General features: G+C 39.2%; 1 non-coding gene across 1 annotated transcript; it reads left to right on the forward strand.

Annotated features, from left to right (window-relative positions):
- Positions 1-5132: 5132 nt before the first annotated feature.
- LOC127099376 (small nucleolar RNA R71) lies at positions 5133-5239 on the forward strand. The gene has a single exon (XR_007793883.1). It is a non-coding gene; the product is annotated as a small nucleolar RNA R71 (small nucleolar RNA).
- The last annotated feature ends 14037 nt before the right edge of the window (positions 5240-19276 follow it).

The following is a 19276-nucleotide window of genomic DNA, read 5'->3' on the forward strand; positions in this document are numbered from 1 at the left end:
CTCTCTTTGTATATAACGTCATTCTCGTAAGCGTTCTGGCGGAGTTCCTCCAATTTGTGAATATCAAGGATTCACTTCTTGCCAGACGCCAGTTAATCCAAATATAGGGTCTTTATGGCCCAATATGCCTTGTGCTTGAGTTCAAAAGGTAAGTGGCATGACTTCCCATAGACCAACTGGTACGGTGTAGTTCCAATAGGGGTTTTGTAAACAGTACTGTAAGCCCGCGGTGCTTCTGTTAGCTTTTCAGACCAATCTTTTCTAGATATTGATACAATTTTCTCCAAGATCTACTTAATCTCTCTGTTAGAAACTTCCACTTGACCATTAGTCTGGGGGTGATATGGTGTTGCTACTCTATGTTTCACTCCATATGTCTCTAATGTCTAAGTCGAATTCTTGTAGCAGAAGGATCCACCTGAGTAATCTAGGTTTTGCATCCTTTTTGCTCAGAAGGTAACGGATAGCTGCATGGTCTATATAGACTATAATCTTAGATCCTACAAGGTAAGACCTAAATTTATCGATTGCGAAAACTACAGCTAGGAGTTCCTTCTCTGTTGTTGTATAATTTAATTGAGCGACATCTAGGGTTCTACTAGCGTACTATATTACGTGTAGTTTCTTATCTTTTCTTTGCCCTAAAACAGCTCTTATAGCGAAATCGCTAGCATCACACATTATTTCGAAGGGTTTAGTCAAATCCGGGGTTTATAAAATGGGTGCTGAAATTAATGCTTGTTTTAACTGATTAAAGGTTTTGATGCATTTTTCATCGAAAATGAATTCAATGTCTTTCATCAGAAGGCCGGTCAGGGGTTTTTTTATTTTAGAGAAGTCTTTTATGAAGCGTCGGTAGAAACTGGCGTGTCCAAGGAAACTACGGACATTCCTTAACTGTCTTAGGAGGGTTAAGGTTTTCTATAACTTCTATTTTTGCTTTATCGACCTCAATGACTCTTTCAGATATTATATGTCCTAACACTATGCCTTCTTTGACCATAAAGTGGCACTTCTCCCAGTTTAACACAAGGTTAACTGTAGGTGTTTAATTGGCTGCATTATATGGTAAAACACTAGCTGGATTCTAATGTCTTGACTGATGTCATGACATGGTGTGTATGTGTGACTGCATTGTAGGTTAGAATATCTAACTGTACTCTGATGTCTTGACTGATGTCATGACACACTTGAGTAGTTACTGCAGGATTAGCTAATACAGGATTTATTGAATGTCAAACTGGAGACTGTGACATTCATCCCTGTCAGCAGCTACTGAGGAATAGAACAGTTGGTGTTCTGTTAGAGCTCAGTATTCATTTGCAGTCTGTTTATCAAGGAATAACCAGATCTGGCATAAGGCCTACTGTATGAATGTCAAACTGGATGTTATGACATTCATCATGGACAGTATATACTGAACATTAGACAGAGTGGTGTTCTGCTATACTTCAGCATGTTACTTAGTCTGTTCTTCAAGAGAATAACAGAACTAACTTAAGGCCAAATGTGTAAATGTTAAATTGGACACTTTGACATTTATTAATGTAAGCTGTTACTGTAGTATGGTCATTTTGATCATGTACAGGTCAGCAAAATTGTACAATCTGTTTTCTGGAAAAACAGACTCAGCATATGGACCTTGATGTCAAGCTGAATGTCGTGACATTCATTCCTGACAGCATATGCTATATTGTAGGTTGTTCAGTTTTCTGTTTCAGCTTTTCTTGGGCTATTCTTCAGGAAGTCAACAGCTTAGAGAAAAACCAGGAAACCAACAACCAAGTTACATTTAATGAACCTAACAAATAGCCTATTTGTTAGTAACCTAGATATTGAATTTATGGGAACTCGCGTGACCTTAAATTCAGGAGAATACAAGTGCAAAAGCCCAGGTACTGCAATATAAAAAGGAAGGCGTTCCTTCATTCAGTTTCGGGGATTTTGAGGCGTGAAGATTTTGTTTGTCCATCATACTTCACTGCTGTATTTTTGTGAGTCTTGTATTAGACGTATCTTGTAAGCCAAGCCATTATCAAGTAGATGATTGCTGTGGCATAGGGTGTTCATTGAGTTGTAAGTGTTGTGTCGCTCAAAGCTTTTAAGCGTGAGTGTTGTGTATCTTGATTAAAGCTGTGAAGCACAATCAAGAGTTGTTTGAAGTGTGACTTCAACTTGTCTTTAATATTGATTAAAGGTAGTAATCACTGAGGTGATTGAGGGGAAGTGAGTAGGAACTCTGATCTTAGTGTAAGATTGAAATTGCATTGGGTAGGGATTAAGTGATAAGTTGTAAACGGGTGAGTTTAGCTTTGAATTGATACTACTAATAGTGGATTTCCTCCCTGGCTTGGTAGCCCCCAGATGTAGGTCATGTTGGACTGAACTGGGTAAACAATTACTTGTGTTATTTACTGCACTTACGTTTAAGTTCTGCATAATCCCTGTCTGTGCAGAATTGGATGTCATAACAACCCGTGTGACATCCAAAGTCTGATAACTAGAATTTCATTAACTTCTACGCATCTCTCTAGGATTTTCTTAAGGTTAATGAGGCAATCTACAAAGTCTAATCCACACACCGAGAAGTCGTCCATGAATACTTCCATAATTCCGTTGAGATAATCTGTGAAGATTGACATCATACAATGTTGGAAAGTAGCTGGCGCATTACAAAGTCCAAACGGCATTTGTCTGTAAGCAAACGTTCTGTAAGGACAGGTAAAGATTGTTTTTTCTTGATCCTCGGGGTGTATGGGTATTTGGAAAAATCCAGAATATCCATCCAAATAACAAAAGTAGGAGTGTCTGGAAAGACGCTCAAGCATTTGATCTATGAATGGAAGGGGGAAATGTTCTTTCCTAGTTGCCTTATTAAGCTTCCTATAATCTATGCACATACGCTATCCGCCTTCTATGCATTTAGCGACATGCTCTCCCTTTTCGTTCTCCCTTCTTGGGTACCACATGTACATGACTTACCCACTTACTATCATAAATCTGATAGATTATACCAGCCTCCAGTAGTTTAAGGACTTCCTTCTTCACCACCTCGCTCATCACAGGGTTGATCCTTCTCTGATGTTCTCTGGAAGATTTTGAATCCTCCTCTAGTGAGATCCTGTGCATACACATGGATGGGCTAATACCTTTTAAATCAGAGATGTTGTACCCTAAGGCAGAGGGGTATCTTCTTAAAACATTCAAGAGTCGATTCGTCTCGTCTTGGTTTAAGGTGGCACTAACTATTACTGGCCGGTTTATTTCTTTATCCAAAAACTCATATCTTAGGTTCTTGGGTAGTTCCTTAAGTTCTTGAGCAAGTTATTAGGAATTTGGCGCAAGGTCTGGAGTAAGATCCAGACATTCATTAGTGTCAAGTTTTGTTTCCTCTAACTCGTCACCCTTTTCTTTCGGGTTTGAAAATGGTTCGATCTTAGGTTCTCCTTGATCGAATTCTCTTATGCACTCATCTATGATATCAATCACATAACATGCGTCTCCTAAAATTGGTGCCATCAGGAATTTCGAGAGAATGAACTCGATCTTTTCATCCCCTACATCGAAGGTTAATTTCCCTCTTTTGACATCTATTATAGCTCTGGCTGTTGATAAGAATGGTCTACCTAAAAGGATAGGGATATCTTCGTCTTCTTTGATATCGATGACCATAAAGTCTGTTGGGATATAAAGTTGACCGATCCTAACTGGGATGTCTTCTAAGATGCCTACAGGATACTTAACAGACCTATCGGCTAATTGTAGGGACATCTTAGTTGGTTGCAATTCTCCTAGGTTTAACCTTCTACATATAGCTAAGGGCATTAAACTCACACTAGCGCCTAAGTCTAGGAAAGCTTTGTCGATCACATGACTCCCTAAAATGCAAGGTATAGAAAAACTACTAGGGTCTTTCTCTTTCTCAGCAAGTTTATCCTCAGAAATAAAATTGCATTCCAAGGGTTTTGGATCGTCGAGCCTACGCTTGTTGGTTAAGATGTCTTTGAGAAATTTGGCGTAATACGGAATTTGGGTGATAGCTTCGGTGAAAGGAATCTCTACATGAAGATTTTCTATTACTTTTATAAATTTTTGGTATTGGTTGTTAATTTTGGTTTGTTTAAGTCTTTTCGGATACGGATTGGTGGTTTGTACGGGGGTGGTGGTTTGTAAGTTTTATCCTTGGCTTCACCTTCTTGGTTGGTTTGTTTCTCGGGTTCTACCGGTTCCTCTTCTTGGTTGGTAGGTATATTTTCTTTAGAAGTTTTGGACTCGCTCATTGCTGGGTTATGAGGCCCTTCGTATCGGTCCCACTTCGTAACGAGATAGCGTTAACTTGCCCTCGAGGGTTTGGTTGCGGTTGTCCAGGAAATTGGCCTCCAGGTGTAGTTTGTGGGGCTTGGTTTTGTGCTACCTGTGAGATATGGGTTTCAAGCAACTTGTTGTGAGTGATTATCTGATCAACCTTGGTTCCTAATTGCATTATAAGTTCGTTTACGTGAATGTTCTGGTTTAGGAATTCTTTATTCTGCTGAGTCTTGCCCGATATGAAGCTCTCCATGATCTTCTCAAGGTTAGACTTCTGGGGCATAACTTGCATAGGTTGGTTTGGTTTTTGGGCTTGATAACCTTGCGGTCTCTGAGGTGTATAATTTTGGATAGGGTTCTGGTTTGTATAGAAAAAATTTGGATGATTCTTCCATCCAGGGTTGTAAGTGTTTGAAAATGGGTTACCTTGGGCGTGATTCACTTGGTCGGTATTCAGTTCATTCAAAAGGTTACACTCCGCCGATTCGTGTCCTTTAGATCCACAGAGGTCGCACTCTGTGTGGACTACTGCTACGGTGTTAGTGTTTGTAGACATATGTTCGATCCTAATGGCTAAAGCTTCCATTTTCGCCTGCATCATGTCTAGAGAGCTTACCTCATGTATGCCACGTTGGGTCTCCTTTTTCTCTATTGATGCTCGTTCAGTTCCCCATTGGTAATGGTTTTGGGCCATATCCTCAATTAGGTCACAAGCTTCTAGATAAGGTTTGTTCATCAGCGCGCCACCTGCGGCAGTGTCGATGTTCATCTTGGTGTTATAATGGAGTCCATTATAGAAGGTATGAACGATCAACCATTGTTCTAGGCCATGGAGTGGACAGACTCTTAATAGCTCTTTATATCTCTCCCAAGCTTCGAACAGCGATTCTCCTTGGTTTTGAGCAAATCTAGTTATTTGGTTTCGAAGAACATCAGTCTTACTAGGGGGGAAATATCTAGCAAGGAATACTCTCCTAAGGTCTTCCCATGTAGTTATTGAATTAGCTGGAAGTGAATCTAACCATGAACGTGCTCTATCCTTGAGGGAGAAAGGAAATAATCTTAAACGGACCGCATCAGGTGAAGCGCCGTTAGATTTAAAGGTGTCGGCTAGTTGGATAAAAACTTTTAAATGTTGATTCGGGTTCTCAGTAGCGAGACCCGCGTATTGGTTTTGTTGCACTAATTGCAACAAAGACGGTTTTAGTTCGAAATTGTTAGCAGGAATAAGGGGGTTTACTATACTCGAACTAGGTTCCTCGTCAGAGGGTTGGGCAAATTCCTTAAGAGGTCTCCTAGCGCGATTCTCGACCATAGCTTTCTTAATTCGGATGAGTAAGAGGCGTGTACGAGTATAACGTTCGGGTTCCGCTAAAGGATCTACTAAATTTCCGGTACTATGGGTTCTTCGCATTTACCGGCTAATAATGCCTTAGTCTATACGGTGTAACAACAGGATACGAAATTTGACGAAGTTGGTCCCCGGCAACGGCGCCAAAAACTTGATCGCGTTGATTCGCAAGTGCACGAATTACGTCAAAGTAATATAAAAGAATATCGATTCCACAGAGACCAATCGTCAATCTATCGATTACTATCGTTACGGTGTTTATCTAAGACGGTATAAAAGAGATATTGGGTTTGCAAAACAATGGTAAATAATAAATGCAAGTAAAGACAGGTCGAATGTAATTCACGTCAGTTAAGTGATGTTTCGATTGTCTAAATAGAACTACTTATGAGGAAATGTTTTCTACTCTTGAAAAGAATCCATTTAACAGGAACTGTCGCTTTCGCGTATTCATAACCGAGTTTACCCTTAAATTAAGGCCTTTTATTGTCACTTATAAAAGGTGTGCAGAACGCTAAAGTAGTAAACCTATTTTTAAGAAATGAGACTCGTAAACTTAGTTGAAAAGTGATTTTGATTTGGAAAGTTTACCCAAGGAGTTTCCTGATTTTAAATCTATCAACGCATCCGAAAACAGTTTCAAAAATAGTTTTTCCTTAAAGTGATAAAAATTCCTAGTTACTAAGCCAGGGTGCTTTCGCACTCCTCGAATAATTAAAACTAACCAAGTTTGTTTTAGAAAACTCAAGTTAAAAATCAAAACAGCCTTTAAAGTATTTCTACAGATTCAATATGTGAAACAATACTTTAACCGCGATCCTTACATTCTAACCTTTAAAAGATTTAGCCAGACATGGTAACACAAACAAAGACAACGGTGTTAATCATGATAAAAAGTTTGTTTTAGAATGTGAGGCGTGGAGAGCGAGTAAAGTGCGTAAAATAAATAAAGTAAAGCTAGTGCGGAAAATAAATAAAGTAAAGCGAGTGCGGAAAATAAATAAAGTAAAGCGAGTGCGGAAAATAAATAAAGTAAAGCGAGTGCGGAAAATAAATAAAGTAAACCGAGTGCGGAAAATAAATAAAATAAAAGCGAGTGCGGAAAATAAATAAAATAAAAGCGATGCGAGAAATAAATAAAATAAAATCGATGCGGGAAATAAATAAAATAAAGCGATAAATAAGAACCTGCTCCAAATGGAGGGCTTTAAAGCTGGTACAAAAATAAACCTCCGACTCCTGAAGCTAAAGACGACAGCAACTCGAAGTGACCCAACTCAATCTCACTAACGTGCGATAACCCCCCGATGTGATGGATTACCGCTATTACAAATGATAAATATAGGCTTGGTGTTGTAAACTAAGTTGGATGATTAGAAAATGAAATGGAACGAACTATTTATAGAGGATTTCAGCAGCTTGCAAAGACCATGGTGCCCTCCAACTTCTCCTTAGTAGGAACGTGATTTCCAAAGGTGACGCCCGTCATCCCTTCATGGCGCCCGCCATGTGTGTAAATGGGGTGGATCATGGGAACGTGGAAGTTACCTCCTAGTTGAGGGCTGATGACTCATGGCTTCTCCTATAGCGGCCGCCATGTGCAACGCCATGTGTGTAATTTCACCGAAAAACCCTACTTTTAGGTCTTTTTGCTTCGTTTCTTCCAAAAGAGTATGAAAGTGCTAAATATCTGAAAACAAGATAAAAGAGAGCATAATACAAACAAAATGATAATAAAGTCCTAATAAACATGTGAAATTCGAGTCAAAAACACGGTGTAATTCAGTGTGATCAACTGTTCTAACCGTTTCAGTCAGTTTTCTAGGTAATGGCGGTTAGAAGTTAGGCTACAGTTAGTGATAGTTGTTTTCATGAGCAAGTTGTTTATGAAGTTAACAGTGTTAGTGAGCTCTTAAATTTTTAGTTGGAGTTATTATGGAAGTGTAATAGGGATTATTATGACATCTTGGTAGTGTTAGGATTGAAGTGAGTTAGTTTGGTTCAAGTATTGATGAATGTTAGTGATGTAGGTTGCTATATGTTATTTGCTACTGCATTATGTGTTATGAACTGTTATATGACTGTTACGTATACTGTCATTAGAATTGGGACTATGAAAACATCACTGTAATGCTTGAAAAGAAGCAAAAATTTGCCATTGGTTCATGTGTAACGGGTTACCAGATGTTGTTTAACCGGTTACCAGCACAAAAACATGTGTTCTACACTAGTTTTTGGAGGCTTTAACACGGGTGTAACTGTTTACTAGCTTTTGTGTAACCGGTTACCAACATGGAAACTTGAATTTTTTGGTGAGTAGAAGTAGGTGTAACCGGTTACACTGATTTAGGTAACTGGTTCCCATCATGAATGTTTGGCTTTTTTGCTATGTTATAAGGTATTGGCTTGTGTATGGAGCATTGTCTTGGTTTTTTCTTGTAGCTATGCATGTGTAAGTCATGGTCTAAATTGAATTATGTATGGTTTTGTAGGGTTAGAGTATGGTGAAATGAACAACACTTTGGCAATTTATTTTGGTCATTGTAAGACCCCAATTTTTGCCCTAAGATCCCTCATGGCATCATAACATATCATATCATTGCCTCAAGGATCTTTGTGCACCTTTGCTTCCCTCCTAGTGGGTGGGTTACATTGTGAGAGTGGTTCTTGATCACCAAGCATGTATTGCATTTGTATATCATTGCTTTTCATTTGTTTACTAACCAAAAGTACAAAAATATTGTCATCTAACCTTGTTACTTGCAGATGAAGCAAATTAGGTCAAGACAGTCAAAATCATTCATTGAGCAATGGATGGTGGCCTTCCTTGAAGAATTTGGGCACCATGATAATTCATCAAGAGTTCACATGGGTTGTGATATCATTTTGAATCAAGATCTCAAGAGAAAGAGGCTTGAAATTCATCAAAGCATGGCTCAATCAACCAAAACCCTAGCAAAGTCAACTGTGGTCAACTGTGCATTTAATCAGTGATTTGATGGTGGGAATTGGTTTGAAAGCTCTCATTCATGTCCATATAAGCCTCATATAACATGTCAAACATCATCATTGAGGAATTGGAGGTCAGACAAAAAGTTTCCCAAAATAGCAAGGACCTGTAATTTTCAACTGCCAAAAATGGAAAGTCCTTCTCCTCAACTTTACATCATCAAGCAAGCTTCAAATCAAATTTTGTCCAACATGAAAGTTGAAGATCTTGCTCTTGACTTTCCAAAAAGTCCAGGAACACTCATTTCTCATTTGTGGTTGGCAAGTTATCATCAAATCATTTTCAAGAAATCTTGAACTTCAAGGAGGCATAACTCTTGAACCATTTGGCCAATTTGGGTGATTCTTTTTTGAGCAAATCCCATTTGACATGTACTAATATAATGCATCATTACATTTCATCAAAAATCATCACATCAAAAGGTCATTTTTCAAGTGAACCATTTTGCATTTTGGTGGGAAAAATAGTGAATTTGAAAAATACACATGATTTTCATGCCAAATCAATTCCGATAGCTTTTAAACAGAAAATTGGGTTTGCTAAAACTAGTTGTGCACTGTTCCATTGGTTCTAATTGAGAAAGGGCAATTTTTCCAAATTGCATAACAAGCTTCATCCACTAATCCAATTGCATTTGTTGCTAATCATGTTTAACAGGTGATTAACAAGGACTATATAGTCCTAATCATAACAGAAAATTGGGATCCACAATCACAATCTCAGATCCAAATCAAAAATTCTCTAAATTCTCTCAAAATTTTCCAAACTTTTTTCACTTGGTTCTTCAAAATTCTTCATTCTTTGTGCTCTCTCTCGTGTTGATCTCCACTTGCAGGTACTATTGAACAACTGTTGAAGAAGAATTGTGGAAGAACTTGGCTAAATCGTGGCTGTTGCATCTTGAGCTTGCGCATGGCAGTTGAAGATCCAGGCTAATCCAAGAGGTTTTGAGCTGAATTATTGATTCCATACATCTTCCTCGTCATCACAGGCTATCTGTTTTACACTTTCAAGGCTTGAAGAGCACGATAACAGGATCTGCATCTCCAAGAGGTAGGAATTCAACCATCTCAATTCTTGAAATTAGCATGTGCCTTTGGTAGATCTGGTTACGTAGATCATTCTGCAACTTGAATCGCGTGAATCCATTAGATTTTGAGCAAATTATGCTAGTTTGAAATCTTGATGACAAAACTTCTTTTGATCGAACCTCTTGCCATGCATAGAATTAGGACAAATCAAGGTTATATTGTTGATCTATGTTGAACGCTGATTCGATCCATATGTGGTTTATGCATTTCTGTAACTTTTTGTTCATGATGATGATGAATGTGCAAGAACACGATGAAGCTTGTTTGATTTTCGTTCCCAGGCATGCTTAGATCCATTTTGTTTCGTTCGCATGTGAATTCCGTGTTTCTGTGCCATGCAGCGTATCACATTTAGCCACGTCATAAATGAAACGGGGCGTTTCATCCTGAAATGCGCCCCATTCAAATAGGCCAGGGGTTCGATTCCCTGCTGGCTACAAAAGCTTTGCCTTGCATTTATTGCATTCCAAGTATTCACATGTTCATGTATAAGCTTTCTCATGCATTTTTTTATTTCTTTTCCACATTCAAAAATTGATAAATCAAAAAATACACATCCAAAATTCATGATTCTTTTTTTGATTTGTTAATCATCATGTCTATTATTTTTTGGACATTTTTAATAAATTTGTGCACGGTTAGATTTTTAAAATGCCTAGGGTTTGTTTGTGAATACCATATCTTGCACCTTGCTCACCTTTTCATGCATGAAATCTTTATGCTTAATTGGAAATGCCTGAAATTTTGTATGCATGATCTTGACTCATTCCTAGTCATTTTGGTATATGGTTTGCTAATTTTGCATTTCTGGATTGTGAGATATGATGTAATATTTGAAGGTGTGAAAATGTATGTCACACCATGTCTTGTTCATGTTCCTGATTTTATTTTCCATGCTTATGCTATGCCAATTGCTCTGGATTTTTGCATGCTAATACTTAGGGATGTCTGGTTTGCTGGTGATTTTTCCTAGGATTTTTGAATGCATTTTCTATTTGTTTGAGAATTTTCCCTCTGTTTGGTCAATTGTGAATATTTTGAGATTCATGATATCATATGATTTGTGAAATCCTTGTGGTTTGTTGGATGACTTTGAAATTTGTCATGTGTATTATAGACATCTTAAAGGTTGCCATGGCTTTGATCGCATTCATTTCTCATGTTTGATCACTGTTTTATGATTGCATGAATTTGATACATGATTTGTGGTCTTGTATGAGCTTGCTTGAATATGCCTTGACTTAGGGATTTTAATTTCCTTATTTCCACTTGTCCAAATGACATGAAATTTGGTGTGCTGCTCATTCAATGTGTTCTGTTTGAGCATGATTTTTCCTGGAATTTATTGAGCCATTTTGGTATTGATATGCTTGTATTCATTCTGTTTACACCATTGAGTTCTTAACTTGCATAGTTTGACATGATTTGCTTATGAAATGCAATTGGTGTATAGTTTTGATGTGAGACCAACTGGAATTTGTTCTTAATTGATTAATCTTAATTTTGATCAAGTTTCATGTTCTGTTTTAAATTTTTTCTCCTCCTTTGACCCTAGGCTTTAGCCTAAGGGTTTACTTCTCATGTTTGAGTTGTTTTTCAGGTTAAGGAGCAATTGCTTTAAGGAGATTAATTCAAGTTGATTGAGTTTGGTTTACTTGATTGTGATGAACTAACTTGGTTTGTTTTGTAGGATGCTAACTCATTTGGTTTGAATTTGTGCTTTGCACATGTGATTGATTGTGTTGACTGTTGGTTCATAACTTGTCTGTTTTGACTTTGTGATTGGTATACTGATTATATTTGATTGATTTCAGGTACCATAGTTGCTTTTGTTCCTTTGAGAACTTGCTATTGCTTTGCTTTGCTTAAGCATTGAGGTAGAATCTCTTGTCTCCATGTAGTATGGAAGACCTGGCTCGTTACTTAGCCAGGCAACTGTCTGAAGTCCTCCTTAAGAGGCAATGTTTGTGATTGTTTATCTTCGTCCCCAAGCAGGAAAAGACCTCATATGAGGCAATTGGTAGACAAAAGAGATATGTAGCCTATCTCCTACTATTCTGTGAGTCTCTCACCTTGCTCACACCACATGTGTTGACGCATAGTGAGTAAAAACCCAAGATCTATCGAGTCTTTAACTTGTGGAGAGAGTTCCAGCTTTCTGAACTCCCACACCTTCTGATATTCAATGCTCTCCCTGACCAGGGATAAGAGTGATGAGGCACACCCCTCATATCCTTTCATCTGCTTCACCTTGGCTCTCAATGTCAAGGTTAAGAGCACCATTTACCCTATTCCAGTTGACTTTTAAGTCTAACCCTTTGATTGAGCCTAATTGTTTGGTTATAGTGTGTGCTAAATGACTTTGTCTGATTGATTGCTTGTTGCATTTGTACATGTTTGCTTGCATGCCTTTGTGCACTTATCATCAAAAATTGTTCATTATTGCATGATCATCATTGCATATTTCTATGATCTATGTTTGGTTTACCCATTGAGGACAACTGTAAGTCCACTCATTGGCCATTGTTCCTATGATTTGGAAGGGATAGAGTGTAAGACCATTTCACTTGGTCACTCATGTCCATTGCTAAGTGCATTGTTTGTTTGTTGTATGTGAGGATGCAATTGTAAGACCATGCTGTTGGCATTTGTACTCCCATGATCATCCTTTGGAGGTTGGTATAAGTCCAGACAGATTGGCATCTGACATCCACGTTTTGTTTTACCTTAGGAGATTGGTGTAAATCCATTTATTGGTATCCGATATCCGCTTTTGCTTTTATGAGATTGGAGTAAGACCATTTATTGGCTTCCGGTATCATTGTTTTGTTTTAGGAGATTGGTGTAAACCCATTTATTGGTATCCGGTATCCGCTTTTGTTTGTGAGATTGGTATAAGTCCATTGATGGCATCCGGTATCACCTTGCTTTTATTTGCTTACTTGCTTTGTTGCCTCATTCCTAAGGACACACTTGAATCATCTTCTATATGATTTCAAGAGGTGAACCTTTCTGAGAAGTTTTACATTCCTTCATCCATACCCTCTTTGTCCTAAACCTTCTCACACTTTCCTTTCAAAAACTTTTGACTTGTTGTGCAAACATCTTCATCTTTTTTTCAAATTAGAAACCTGGACCCTAAGTCCTTGACTTTTCAAACTCCATTTCATAACACTTCTTTAAATCAATCTTAATCATACCTTGACCATATTTTGTGAATACTCATAATCAATTAACCTCACACATTCAATTGTTTTGTGGCTTTGTCTATTGTTAATATGTTTTCATACATTAGCCATAGGTTTCAATTACCATAGCGGTTGATGTAAATCTTACCTTATCCTTAGTGAGTTGATTGTAAGACTTCCGTACTGAAAACAGGGTTAACCCCTCTAGTACGTCGAAGCAGTCCTCGCATGGTGGATTGTTGAATTCAGGTTGAGTTTTCTCCCATTGGTAATGAAAAGCCTTAATGCTTGTGTTTTAAAATGAACTCACTAATTTTTGGAAATCTTTTAGCCGAACTACGGCGTTTTGATCCTTACCTTTGATGGAAGGTACGTAGGCAACGGGTTCATCCATTCAAACACAAAAATAACTAACTCGTACATTCTTTTCTCATCATCCCATTCATGTTTGCACAATATGTCAAAAACAAATAAACATTTTTTATACAACAAGTGTGAAAAGGGCTCCCTAGGAGTACCTAGGACGTGATGGGTGCCTAACACCTTCCCATTGCGTAATTTACCCCTTACCCAGACTCTCTGATCTTTTATTGGTTTTCTACGTGTAAAACTTCTTAGGTTTTTGTTCGCTTTTTAACCAGTCCTTAGGATAAATAAAAGTGCGGTGGCGACTCGGTTCATTGTATACTTTGCTTATGGTTTAATCAATAAATCATATAGCGACGAATACACCGCTACAGAAAAGTGGCGACTCCACTGGGGACAACATTAGACCTTCCCTGGTGGTATTGCCTACTTTTCACCCTTGTTGTATGATATTTGTTTATGTGTTATTTGACATATTTTTGTACGATTTGGGATAACTGTATTGATTGTAATGTTTGAATTGCTTGATATACAATTGCTGTTTGCTTTGGTGATCTCTGTGAGATGAGTTCTATACCCGAACTCGAGTGCACTCTAGGATAGGAGAATGGCATAGTCTTGTTGACTGGTGTGGAGTATTCCTTAGCCAGTTGACTTGCGAGTCCATTCACTTGGTGGAGGTCATGTTGGACTAATAATGTCACACAAGTTATTTGTGGTTAGGCATTATTCTTTCAATCACGTGCCTTAGAAGCCAAGGACCGTAGTTTACCAAACCCATCTTGGCCTATTTTTAGGACGTAGTGCGGAGGTCGTTCAGATGTAAGATCTGATGCGATTGTTACGCGATACTACACTCATAAGAGTCTCTCTTGAGAATATTTTTGGAATACGAGTATTCGTTTCTCCGATAATATCCGAGAGATGGGACGATGATTATGGGAACCTCTGGTAGAACATGTCCGGCAGGTTTAAACCCTAGTACACTCCCTTTGGGTGGTTCTTAACCAGGACTCCATGCTCGTGACTCTCAGCAAACCCGTGATTCGTGGTTGAGTCGTTCAGATATCCTTAATATCAATGGAACTTGGGCGTTGATAAGGTGAAAACCATAATCCGCCAAAATGGATGATTGATATTAAGGATGTTAGAGCCGGTTCATGTACCGTTAATATCAATGGAACTTGGGTGTCGATAAGGTGAAAACCTAAATCCACCAAAATGGATGATTGATATTAGGGATACAATGGGCTTTCCCACGACCGTTGTTTGGTGTGACTTGCTTGATCCTTGAGTGTGATTGTTGCATTCATGCATTCATCTGCATTTCATGTCATCAGAAGAAGAGAAAATTTTCAAGGAACTCAAAGGAGTTTATTTGCAAAAAATTTCAAACATGGAAAAACCGGGAAAAAAATTTCACCTGATATATCTGATGAGATATTCTCATATAAGATCAAAATGTTGATATTTCAAAGTTTGCAAATAAAACCCTCGAGTTTCTTTGAAATAAAAACAGAGCATATGCACAAACACTTCATGCATCATTTGCATAAGCAGGTACCTTGTTTCTGGTCTTCTTGTTCTGACCCTGCGATCTTCATTTATTTTGGAGACGCACTTCGCCGGTACTACACCAGAGCCAAATCTGCCAGATTGATGGATCATCCTGAGCAAGAGAATTATGAACTCAGAGAGATATTTGCCAGACTAAGTGTTGTTGATGGATTTATTCCTGGTTAACCAATCTCGGGCTGGCATTGGCTGCTGTTCTGGGGCATTTAATGAGCAAGGTTTGTTCACGAGGGGGGGATTCATCCATGACGATCAACCTGAGGAAGAAACTGTTGCTATCTTGGAAGAGGATGCAGAGGATTTGAACAATTTCGTCATTCCTGGTGGTGTCTGCCACAATTGGGTCGCTGTAGATGTTCCTACAGTCATCCATAGATCAGAGTAATTGTTCACTTTGTTTAAAACCCTTCTCCCATGCCAAAAGGAGAAGTGATGACATTGTTGGCCAAGCATATATGCAATGATGTTTTCATTCAATTAATGCATTGTTAAACATTTGTTTTTCCTTTTGTTTTCACTTTTTACTTTTTGCATGAAATTGGTGATCACAAAAAACCCATAAAAACAAGAATAAAAGCAAACATTTTTCATCTGCATAATGATTTGCTTGTTTAAATTCTAAAGTTTTTCATTAACCAAAATCATTATGCAGGTTGATTCTAAAACCCATTGAACATAATGATCCAACGCCATCTCCCAATTTTGAATTCCCTGTATTCGAGGCAGAGGAAGATGATGTTGAAGGGATTCCTGATGAGATTACCCGTCTTCTTGAGCACGAGAAGAAGATCATTCAGCCGCACCTTGAAGATCTGGAAACAGTCAACATGGGGTCTGAGGATTGTATTCGTCTGGTGAAGATTGGGGCACTTCTTGAAGAGTCTGTCAAGAAGAGATTGATTGATTTGCTACGAGAATATTCCGATATCTTCGCCTGGTCATATGAAGACATGTTGGGTCTAGATACAGATATTGTGCAACATTTCCTGCCTTTAAAGCCTGAGTGCGTGCCTGTGAAGCAGAAGCTCAGAAGAACTCATCCAGATATGGCAGTGAAGATCAAAGAGGAAGTTCATAAGCAAATTGATGCGGGGTTTCTGGTGACTTCTACATATCCTCAATGGGTGGCCAATATTGTGCCTGTGCCTAAAAAGGACGGAAAAGTCCGTATGTGTGTTGATTACAGAGATTTGAATAAGGCTAGTCCCAAAGATGATTTTCCTTTACCACACATTGATATGTTGGTAGATAATACGGCTAAATTCAAAGTCTTTTCCTTTATGGACGGATTTTCCGGATATAATCAAATCAAAATGGCACCCGAAGATATGGAGAAGACAACATTCATCACACCTTGGGGAACATTCTGTTATCGAGTGATGCCCTTCGGTCTGAAGAACGCCGGAGCCACGTATCAACGAGCCATGACTACCTTGTTTCATGATATGATGCACAAGGAGATAGAGGTCTATGTGGACGATATGATTGCTAAGTCCCGAACGGAAGTTAAACATGTTGAGCATTTGTTGAAGCTTTTTCAGCGTCTGAGGAAGTTTAGACTTCGCCTGCATCCGAACAAATGTACATTTGGAGTCCGTTCCGACAAGTTATTGGGTTTCGTTGTCAGCGAGAGAGGTATTGAAGTTGATCCTGCCAAGGTCAAAGCAATACAAGAAATGCCTGCACCCAAAACTGAGAAGCAAGTCCGAGGTTTTCTTGGCCGCTTGAACTATATTTCCAGGTTTATATCCCACATGACTGCCACATGTGCGCCGATATTCAAGCTCCTTCGGAAAGATCAGTCTCATGATTGGACCGAGGGTTGCCAGAAAGCTTTCGACAGTATCAAAGAGTATCTGTCTGAACCTCCGATCTTGTCTCCTTCTGTGGAAGGAAGACCTCTGATCATGTATCTGACTGTGCTTGAAGACTCGATGGGTTGTGTCTTGGGTCAACAAGATGAATCAGGAAAGAAAGAATCTGCTATATACTACCTCAGTAAGAAGTTTACTGATTGTGAGTCTCGATACTCTATGCTTGAGAAGACGTGCTGTGCTTTAGCTTGGGCTGCTAAGCGTCTGCGCCAGTACATGATAAATCATACCACTTGGTTGATATCCAGGATGGATCCAATCAAGTATATCTTCGAGAAGCCTGCTTTAACTGGGAGGATTTCCCGTTGGCAGATGTTGTTGTCTGAGTATGATATCGAGTATCGAGCTCAGAAAGCTATCAAAGGTAGTATCTTGGCTGACCATTTAGCGCACCAGCCAATTGAAGATCATCAGTCTGTTCAGTATGACTTCCCGGACGAGGAGATTCTGTATTTGAAAATGAAAGATTGTGATGAGCCAACACTTGATGAAGGTCCGGAACCTGGTTCCAGATGGACGATGGTGTTCGATGGCGCTGTAAATCAGTATGGAAATGGTATTGGGGCAGTAATCATTACTCCTCATCGCACGCATATTCCGCTCACAGCAAGGCTAACTTTCAAATGCACGAATAATATGGCAGAGTATGAGGCCTGTATTATGGGAATTGAAGAATGTATTGATTTGAGAATCAAGCATCTTGATGTATATGGTGATTCGGCCCTGGTTGTCAATCAGATCAAGGGTGAATGGGAGACGAATCAGCCAAGTCTCATTCCGTACAGAGATTATGCAAGAAGGATTTCAACATTCTTTACAGAAGTTGACTTTCATCATATCCCTCGAGAGGATAATCGGATGGCAGATGCTCTTGCTACGCTCTCTTCCATGATTGTTGTGAAGTATTGGAATGAAGTTCCTAATATTGCCGTGATGCGCTTGGATAGACCAGCCCACGTGTTTGCAGTAGAAGAAGTGAATGATGACAAGCCTTGGTATTTTGATATCAAGAATTTCCTCCAGAACCAGGTCTACCCGCCTGGGGCATCTGTGAAAGACAGGAGAACTTTGAGAAGGTTGTCAGGCAGTTTCTACCTCAGTGGTGAAGTACTGTACAAAAGAAATTTTGACATGGTTTTGCTCAGATGCGTGGATAGACACGAAGCGAACCTGTTAATGAATGAGGTCCATGAGGGTTCATTTGGTACTCATTCCAATGGACATGCCATGGCTAGAAAGATGCTGAGAGCAGGCTACTATTGGCTGACAATGGAGTCTGACTGCTGCAAATATGTGAAGAAATGCCACAGTGTCAGATTTATGCGGATAAGATTCATATTCCTCCGACACTCCTGAATGTGATTTCGTCACCATGGCCTTTCTCTATGTGGGGAATCGACATGATCGGCATGATTGAACCGAAGGCGTCCAACGGACACAGGTTTATTCTCGTGGCAATTGACTACTTCACCAAATGGGTTGAAGCCGCTTCGTATGCGAACGTAACCAGACAGGTGGTTGTGAAGTTTATCAAGAACCAGCTGATTTGCCGTTATGGTGTGCCGGATAAGATCATTACTGATAATGGATCTAATCTGAATAATAAGATGATGGATGAGTTGTGCGCTGAATTCAAGATTGCACACCATAATTCCTCTCCCTACAGACCCAAGATGAATGGGGCTGTTGAAGCTGCTAATAAGAATATCAAGAAGATTATCCAGAAAATGATAGTTACGTACAAAGATTGGCATGAGATGCTGCCATTTGCTTTGCATGGTTATCGTACATCTGTACGCACTTCAACAGGGGCAACCCCTTTCTCTCTTGTTTACGGCATGGAGGTTGTTCTCCCAGTAGAAGTGGAGATCCCATCAATGAGAGTCTTGATGGAAACCAAGTTGAATGATGCTGAATGGATTCAGAGTCGTTACGACCAACTGAATTTGATTGAAGAGAAGCGATTGACTGCCATGTGCCATGGTCAGTTATATCAGCAGAGAATGAAGAAAGCATTCGATAAGAAGGTCAAGCCTCGCGTGTTCCGAGAAGGTGACCTCGTGCTCAAGAAAGTCTTGTCTTTCGTGCCCGATTCCAGGGGCAAGTGGACTCCAAACTACGAGGGTCCATATGTTGTTAAGAGAGCCTTTTCAGGCGGAGCTCTGATGCTTACAATAATGGATGGGGAGGATTTCACTCGTCCTGTGAATTCAGATGCAGTCAAGAAATACTTTGCCTAAAAAAAAAGTATATGCAAATGAAAAACAGAATAGCTCGCTAAGTTGAAAACCCGAAAGGGCGGCTTAGGCAAAAATGAGCGTCTCGGTGGAAAACCCACAAGGGTAATCCAGGCAAAAATTAGAGACTTGAAAAAAAAAAAAAAAGTAAGTTTGCATCCCACTAGATTGAGTACCTCACCCTGGGGCAATCTAGGCAAAAATTAGGGATTTGGCAAGTAACTGCATCCTGACAAGACTTTCTGTTCCACAGCTGTCTTTTCGTCAGAGGTTCTC

The sequence above is a fragment of the Lathyrus oleraceus genome, chromosome 6 (assembly GCF_024323335.1).
Source record: "Lathyrus oleraceus cultivar Zhongwan6 chromosome 6, CAAS_Psat_ZW6_1.0, whole genome shotgun sequence".
NCBI classification, from domain to species: domain Eukaryota; kingdom Viridiplantae; phylum Streptophyta; class Magnoliopsida; order Fabales; family Fabaceae; genus Lathyrus; species Lathyrus oleraceus.